This window comes from Felis catus, chromosome B2 (genome assembly GCF_018350175.1).
Source record: "Felis catus isolate Fca126 chromosome B2, F.catus_Fca126_mat1.0, whole genome shotgun sequence".
NCBI lineage: Eukaryota > Metazoa > Chordata > Mammalia > Carnivora > Felidae > Felis > Felis catus.
Window position 1 is genome coordinate 108,356,978 of NC_058372.1, and position 9,680 is coordinate 108,366,657.

Sequence of the window (9,680 nt, forward strand, 5' to 3'; positions counted from 1 at the left end):
GGAATTTTTCCTGTTTCTTGAGATAGGCCTGGATTGCAATGTATTTTCCCTCAGGACTGCCTTCGCTGCATCCCAAAGTGTTTGGATTGTTGTATTTTCATTTTCGTTTGTTTCCAGATATTTTTTAATTTCTTCTCTAACTGCCTGGTTGACCCATTCATTCTTTAGTAGGGTGTTCTTTAACTTCCATGCTTTTGGAGGTTTTTCAGACTTTTTCCTGTGGTTGATTTCAAGCTTCATAACATTGTGGTCTGAAAGTATGCACGGTATGATTTCAATTCTTGTATACTTATGAAGGGCTGTTTTGTGACCCAGTATGTGATCTATCTTGTAGAATGTTCCATGTTCACTCAAGAAGAAAGTATATTCTGTTGCTTTGGGATGCAGAGTTCTAAATATATCTGTCAAGTCCATCTGATCGAGTGTATCATTCAGGGCCCTTGTTTCTTTATTGACCGTGTATCTAGATGATCTATCCATTGTTGTAAGTGGAGTGTTAAAGTCCCCTGCAATTACCACATTCTTATCAATAAGGTTGCTTATGTTTGTGAGTAATTGTTTTATATATTTGGGGGCTCCTATATTCGGCGCATAGACACTTATAATTGTAGCTCTTCCTGATGGATAGATCCTGCGATTATTATATAATGCCCTCCTTCATCTCTTGTTACAGCCTTTAATTTAAAGTCTAGTTTGTCTGATAGAAGTATGGCTACTCCAGCTTTCTTTTGACTTCCAGTGGCATTATAAATAGTTCTCCATCCCCTCACTCTCAATCTGAAGGTGTCCTCACGTCTAAAATGAGTCTCTTGTAGACAGCAAATAGATGCATCTTGTTTTTTTATCCATTCTGATAGCCTATGTCTTTTGGTTGGCGCATTTAGTACATTTACGTTCATTGTTATTATAGAAAGATATGGGTTTAGGGTCATTGTGATGTCCGTAGGTTTCATGCTTGTAGCGATGTCTCTGGTAATTTGGCTCACAGTATCCCCCTTAGGATCTCTTGTAGGGTTGGTTGAGTGGTGACGAATTCCTTCAGTTTTTGTTTGTTTGGGAAGACCCTTATCTCTCCTTCTATCCTAAATGACAGACTTGCTGGATAAAGGATTCTTGGCTGCATATTTTTTCTGTTCATCACATTGAAGATCTCCTGCCATTCCTTTCTGGCCTGCCAAGTTTCAGTAGAGAGATTGGTCACGAGTCTTATAGGTCTCCCTTTATATGTTAGAGCACATTTATCTCTAGCTGCTTTCTGAATTTTCTCTTTATCCTTGTATTTTGCCAGTTTCACTATGATATGTCGTACAGAAGATCGATTCAAGTTACTTCTGAAGGGAGTTCTCTGTGCTTCTTGGATTTCAATGCCTTTTTCCTTCCCCAGATCAGGGAGGTTCTCCGCTATTATTTCTTCAAGTACACCTTCTGCACCTTTCCCTCTCTCTTCCTCCTCTGGAATACCAATTATGCGTACATTATTTCTCTTTAGTGCATCAGTTAGTTCTCTAATTTTCCCCTCATACTCCTGGATTTTTTAATCTCTCTTTTTCACAGCTTCTTCTTTTTCCATAATTTTATCTTCTACTTCACCTATTCTCTCCTCTGCCTCTTCAATCTGAGCTGTAGTTGTCTCCATTTTATTTTGCAAACTTGTTGATAGCATTTTTTAGCTCCTCTTGGCTGTTCCTTAGTCCCTTGATCTCTGTAGCAAGAGATTCTCTGCTGTCCTTTATACTGTTTTCAAGCCCAGTGATTAATTTTATGACTATTATTCTATATTCACTTTCTGTTATATTGTTTAAATCATTTTTGATCAGTTCGTTAGCTGTTGTTATTTCCTGGACGTTTTTCTGAGGGGAATTCTTCCGTTTCGTCATTTTGGATAGCCCCTGGAGTGGTGCAGGACTGCGGGGCACTTCCCCTGTGCTGTCTTGAATAACTTGCGTTGGTGGGCGGGGCCGCAGTCAGACCTGATGTCTGCCCCCAGACCACCACTGGGGCCACAGTCAGACTGGTGTGTGCCTTCTCTTCCCCTCTCCTAGAGGCGGGATTCACTGTGGGGTGGCGTGGCCCGTCTGGGCTACTTGCACACTGCCACGCTTGTGGTGCTGGGGATCTGGTGTATTAGCTGGGGTGGATCGGCAAGGTGCACAGGGGTGGGAGCGGCAGGCTTAGCTCGCTTTTCCTTCCGAGATCCACTTTGGGAGGGGCCCTGTGGCACCTGGAGAGAGTCAGACCCGCCAGAGGGATGGATCCTCTGAAGCACAGCATTGGGTGTTTGCGCAGTGCAAGCAAGTTCCCTGGCAGGAACTGGTTCCCTTTGGGATTTTGGCTGGCAGATGGGCGAGGGAGATGGCGCTGGCGAGTGCGTTTGTTCCCCGCCAAGCTGAGCTCTGTCGTCCGGGGCTCAACAACTCTCCTTCCTGTTGTCCTCCAGCCCTCCCGTTCTCCGAGCAGAGCTGTTAGCTTATAACCTTCCAGATGTCAAGTCCCACTTGCTGTCGGAACACACTCCATCCGGCCCCTCCACTTTTGCAAGCCAGACTCGGGGGCTCTGCTTGGCCGGCAGGGCCGCCCCTCTGCCCCGGCTCCCTCCCACCATTCCGTGGAGCGCGCACTGCCTCTCCGTCCTTCCTACCCTCTTCTGTGGGCCTCTCGTCTGCGCTTGGCTCTGGAGACTCTGTTCTGCTAGTCTTCTGGTGGTTTTCTGGGTTAATTAGGCAGTGTAGGTGGAATCTCAGTGATCAGCAGGACATGCGGTGAGCCCAGCATCCTCCTACGCTGCCATCTTCCCAAGATCCTCAATGATAGTCTCTTTAATAAAATTTGCTAGAAAAACTGCACATTTACATGTGAAAGAACAAAACTGGACCCCTATCTTACACTACTAACCAAAAAGTAGCTCAAAATGGATTAAAGATTTTAAATGTAAAACCTGAAACCTTTAAAACTCCTAGAAGAAAACCTTTAAAACACCTTTTGACAATGATCTGGGCAATAATTTTTTTCAATATGACATCAAAAAGCATAATCAGCAAAAGCAAAAATCAATAAGTGGGGTTGCATTAAATTAAAGATACTGCACAGAAAACAACAACAAAATAATCAATGCAGTGAAAAGGCAATCTATGAATACGAGAAAATATTTGCAAATCTGATATGGTATTAATATACAAAATTCAACAGCAAACCCCCAACAATCAGATTTTTAAAAATAGGCAGAGGAACTGAGAGACATTTTTTTTAAGACATAGAAATGGCCAACAGGTACATGAAAAAGTACTGACCATCATTAATCATCAGAGAAATGCAAACCAAAACCAGAGTGAAATATCACTCACACCTCTTAGAGTGGCTATTACCAAAAAGAAGAGAGATAACATATGAAGAAAAGGAAACCTTTGTGCACTGTGATGGAACAGTAATTGGTATAGGAACTAGGGAAAATAGTATGGACGTCCCTTCCAAAACTATAACCAGAACTATCATATGATCTGTAATATCCCAATTATGGTTATATCTCTGAAAGAAATGATACAAGACCTCAAAGATATCTGCACTCCAATGATCATCACAGCATTATTCACAATAGCCAAGAAAAACTCATAGAAACTTAGAACTTGAACTTGAGTTCTAAGTTCTTAGAATTTAGAACTTGAGAAACTTGAACTCATAGAAACTTAGAGTAGATTGGTGGTTAATGAAGGTTGGGGGGAATAAGGGACATGAAAAGATATTGGTCAAAGGGTTCACACTCTTAGTAATGAAATGAATAAGTTCTGGGAATCTAATGTACAGCAGGGTAATTATAGTTAACTATAGTTATCAATATTGTATTGTGTACCTGGAATTTGCTAAGAGAGTAGATCTTAAATGTTCTCACTAAAAAAATTAATAAATAAAAATAACTATGCTATAACTATATTAGGTGATATATTAACTAGCCTTACCATGGTAATCATTTGACAATATAAATGTACACCAAATCACTTTTTTTACCTTAAGTTTATTAAATGATGTTATTTGTCAAATATATCTCAAAAAAACCCTGAAAAATTATATTATTAGTACAATCTAATGTAAAACATTAGATTAATATGTTGGTCTGGAAAAACTAGTAATAACATACATTTTCATTTAAAAATTGAAGGAACTGTGAGGATATTAGTACCTATGTTTTCTTTCATCGTTTTTTGAAAGCTTTACATGGTTATTTCTCTAATGTTCCTAGTGAATGTTTTCCAGACCTTGGCTACATGCATTATGGTCTAGTGACATTATCTGGAAGCTTGTTAGAAATGCAGAATTGTTCAGTCCAGCTGAATCAGATATTGCAAATTAACAACAGATAATCTGTATGCACATTAAAGTATGAAAAGCATTGACCTTGATAACTCAAAGTTTGAGAGTTAAAAAGTAAAAGTAACCTTCATAACTCCATCCTTTATTTAGTGATTCTTTCAGGAGTAGGGTACGGCAGTGGGAGCTTATTCTGGGTGTGGGCAATTGTTTAAAACTGAGACCATCATCAACAACAACAAAAGTTCAAAAGAATTAGGATTTTATCATTGATATTGTTTAGAACTGTTAGTGAATGCCAATAATTTAAAAATACTAATTTTAGTCAGTTTTATTATTATTTTAAAATTTTCAACATCCAATCCATTCCCTTATGACATACACTTGTGGTGGGCCAGCCTTATGACCTCACTCTTTATGTTGTCTACAGAACATTATTGTTGTTATTGTGTTTTTCTTTTGTGATACTATTTTTCTTAAGTTTTTAAATTCCAGTTAACATACAGTGTAATATTAGTTTCAGGTGTAGAATTTAGCAATTGATCACTTACATACAACACCCAGTGCTCATCACAACTAGTGCCCTCCTTACTACCATCACCTATTTAACCCATCCCTCCGCCACCTCCCCTCTAGTAACCCTCAGTTTGTTCTCCATAGTTAAGGGTCTGTTTCTTGGCTTGCCACTCTTTTTTTCCCCTATTCATTTGTTTTGTTTCTTAAATTCCACATATAAGTGAAATCATATGGTACTTGTCTTTCTCTGATTGCCTCATTTTGTTTAGCATAATACTCTCTAACTCCCTCCATGTCATTGCAAATGGCAAGATTTCATTATTTTTATGGCTGAGTAATATTCCATTGTGATATAAATCACCTCTTCTTTATCCATGTATTAGTCCACAGACATTTGGCCTCTTTCCTTAATTTAGCTATTGTTAATAATTCTGCTATAAATACCGGGGTGCACATATCCCTTCAAATTAGTATTTTTGTATCCTTTGGGTAAACACCTAGTAGTGCAATTGCCAGACTACAGGGTAGTTCTATTTTTCACTTTTTGAAGAACCTCCATACTGTTTTCCAGAGTGGCTGCACTAGTTTGCATTCCTGCTAATGGTGTAAAAGGATTCCTCTTTCTCCACATCCTTGTAAATACCGTTTGTTTCCTGTGTTGTTAATTTTAGCCATTCTGACTGGCATGAGGTGGTATCTCATTGTAGTTTTGATTTGTATTTCCCTGATAATGAGTTACATTGATCAATTTTTCATGTGTCTGTTAGCCATCTGTATGTCTTCTTTAGTAAAATGTCTGCTCATGTCTCCTGACCATTTTTTTAAACTGGATTATTTGGTTTTTGGGTGTTGAGTTCTTTATATATTTTGGATACTACAAAAGACCCTGAATGGCTAAAGCAATCTCAAAAAAGAGAAGCAATGCTGGAAGCATCACAATTCCGGATTTTAAGTTATATTACAAAGCTGTAGTCAGCAAGACAGTATGGTACTGGCACAAAAACAGACACATAGATCAATGGAACAGAACAGAAAATCCAGAAATGAACCAATAACTACATGGTCAATTAATCTTTGACAAAGCAGGGAAGATTATCAAATGGGAAAAAACAGTCTCGGGGCGCCTGGGTGGCGCAGTCGGTTGAGCGTCCTACTTCAGCCAGGTCACGATCTCACGGTCCGTGAGTTCAAGACCCGCGTCGGGCTCTGGGCTGATGGCTCGGAGCCTGGAGCCTGTTTCCGATTCTGTGTCTCCCTCTCTCTCTGCCCCTCCCCCATTCATGCTCTGTCTCTCTCTGTCCCAAAAATAAATAAATAAATAAATAAATAAATAAATAAATAAATAAAAAACAGTCTCTCCAACAAATAGTGTTGGGAAACCTGGACAGCAATATGCAAAAGAATGAAACTGGACCACTTTTTTACACCACACGCAAAAATTTAGGTGGAGGAAACACCTAAATGTGAGACAGGAAATCATCAAAATTCTAGAGGAAAACATAGGCAGTAACCTCTCTGACTTTGGCTATAGCAACTTCTTACTAGACACATTTCCTGAGGCAAGGGAAACAAAAGCAAAAATAAATAAATTATTGGGACTTCATCTGCACAGCAAAGGAAAGTCAATAAGACTAAAAATCAACCTACAGAATGAGAGATATTTGCAAATGACATATCTTTTGTGATACTATTTCCCATGTATTTAAAATATGATATTCATTGTGGGGGTGCCTGAACAGGTCAGTCAGTTAAGCATCTGATTCTTGGTTTCAGCTCAGGTCATGATCTCATGGTTTTGTGAGTTCTAGCCCCGCATCAGGCTCTGTGCTCACAGTGTGGAGCCTGCTTGGGATTCTTGATCTTCCTCTCCCTCTGCCCCTCTCCCACTCATACTGTCTCTGTCTCTCTCAAAGTAAATAAATAAACTTAAAATATGATATTCATTGTGAATAGAAAATGGCCACAATGGTACAGAAGATCTTTTAAAAATGATCCAATATCACACAAAGAATGGTCATCAAGCCAGAAAATGTAGAGCATATTTCTAGATCTCCTGACTTTTATCTTAATGTCCACACACCTGGTTCCATATAATGTCAATTTCTAGATCCATCATAGGGAACTGAGTAGTGGTGAACAGGAAGTTAGAGAGGTCCATGTACATATGTTACTTTCACCTTAGGCCTTTATTTCAAGTCTCTAACAGTTCCTCCCATGTACCTAGGTGTGCATGTAAAGATGGAAGAGGCAAGGAGTGATTCTGTTGCATCAGGACTCCATGACTAAACTTTTTTATTTTTTTTAAACAAGGATGGAAACAGCTGTTTTGAAACATTTAAAAACTGCATTCACCCTTGACAAACAAAATAGATTTCTGAGGCATCTTTTTTTATACCAAGTAAAAAGATCTTTTGAAAACAGAAAAGACAAGTTAGTTTTGCTCATTTTTTTATTTTTGTTTTTTAGTACTCATAAATTTTAGCCGAGGGAATTTATTGCTTGTAGAGTAAAAACGAATAGCACTTTTAAGAGTAAGAAGAAAGCAGCCAGTGTGAATGCTTTTCAACCCAGCATGATCGGCACTCTCCAGCTGCAAAGAGAAGATGCTATGTTTTAGAGGAAAGCCCCCTCATCTGAGTACTAGTTGACTCCAGGGGAAGTTATCACCAATGATGGACCAGTACTTTCACTGCCTCCTCTACCATTTCTCTCTCCTGAGTGAAGTCTCTCAATCATGGTACTGCATTGGGCCATGATATACATTTGAGATAGAGTTAGAGATGTGGGCTATTCATCTTTGCTTTCAGCCCTGCAACCATTACAGAGGACGTATCTGCTGCATTTGTTTTATCACGAGGAAGCTCTGTCACCCTTCCTTTATATCACCCAGCATTTTAGAACTAAAAACAAAACAAACAAACAAAAAGAACAATCTCAACTACACAGTGCTAACAATAGGAAGGTGAATGAAATGGCATCACCAAGTGCTAACCTATCTTTTTTAGTTGTTCCAGCAAACCCTATTAAAAAAAGCACTATGACAATCTATTATTAATGACCAATTTGTGTTGTAGTAATCAATAGAGAATATTGTCTAAAATGTGAAGAAATATGCTGATGATCATATTTTTTTTTAATGATTATTTATTTTTGAGAGAGAGAGAGAGAGAGAGAGAGAGACAGAGAGAGAGACAGAGTATGAGTGAGGGATGGGCAGAGAGAGAGGGAGACAAAATCTGAAGCAGGCTCCAGGCTCCGAGCTGTCAGCACAGAGCCCGATGTGGGGCTAGAACTCATGAACCGTGAGATCATGACCTGAGCTGAAGTCAGACGCTTAACGGACTGAGCCACCCAGGCACCCTTTGATGATCATTCTTTATAATTATTACAAGTCTGCACCCAAAGAAGTTTCCAAGATAAGCCATGGTTCAAAAAGAAGGCAATTTTGTGTCACAGGATATTTGTTTGGGGCTAGTCCAGAATAGGGTTTGTTTTCCTGGAAAGATCAGCGGAGAAGCTAACTATTCTGTGAAACTGACCAAGTAGCTTTCAGTTATATCCACTCTGAATGATTATATAATTCAAAAAATAATTTTAAACAAATGATGGATCACCAAAACCTGTTTACAACCAATTGAGAAAAAGACATAAGGTTAAGTGATAATTATATATAATTGTCCAAAATGGTGGCTGGATTAACTAATAAATGTGTTGCTAAATATTTACTTTAAACACAGTTATGTGTGGACTATTCATGAACTAAAAAAATATTGTAAACCAAAAGTGGTATTCATAAACTCTTCTGACAACTCCTTTATTCCAGAGGTAAAATTAGGAACCAACTGGAAGGAGATGCACAAGGTACAATGTCACCATATTTGTTGAACTATAGGGCACCTACCAAGGAGGCTGAAGCTGCAAACTTTTCCCTTTTGGAGTTAATAATCTAGGGAAGTAAATAAGATACATGCTAAAATGTAACAAAAAGCACAATGGCTATATAGAACTGTATCAGTTGTGAACTGCAAATTATAAATGCTACAGCATTTAGAATTGTAAAAGTGTTTTGTTTGTTTTGTCATTTATTTAAGAGAGAGTGTGTGAGTGGAAGAGGGGCAGAGAGAGAGGAGGAAAGAATCCCAAACAGGCTCCATGCCTGCTTAAATATGTAGGTTCTATAGGGAGAGGAAAAAAATGGGGTCAGTTGACTTCATAATTTTGAGGTATCTATAGGCCATGCAGGTGAAAAAGCTTAGAGGTGATCAAAAATGAAGTCTGTTATTCAGAAAACGGTTTAAGAAACATACATTGGCAGTAATTGAAGCCTTTTCCATGGATGGAATTTGGTTAGAGATGTTATTACAGAAGAGGGAAAAGAAGAACAATAATATATTCTAGATAATATTACCACGTAAGGGGCAAGCCTGAAAAGTAAGATTATTTGGAAGAACCTCATGACTTTACAGAGGAGTAAAGAGAATCATGAGAAACTGGTATCATTTCATAATTTGCTTTTCTGTGCATTTGTATAAAAACAGTACAAAACATAGTTTGTCATAGCTTAAATATTCTCTCCCTGAAGGAGCCCCTAACTTAAATCACCTTAATGGCAGAAACTCTAAGAGCTCATAATAGTGTGTGAGGAATGATCAATAATAGTAAGACTCACAATTCAGAAGACAAAGTTCTGTTCGGTTTATGTGATTTAAACATTTTGAGATCATTATTTCTCATTTTCTTATTGGGCATTCAACTTAGTATTATTTAGTAGGTAATGAGCAGACAATTCAGATAAGTGATTATCGTTGATGGAAGTTTTCCTGGTAGGTATCATTTATATAATCTACTTGTTTCAACCTTTATTC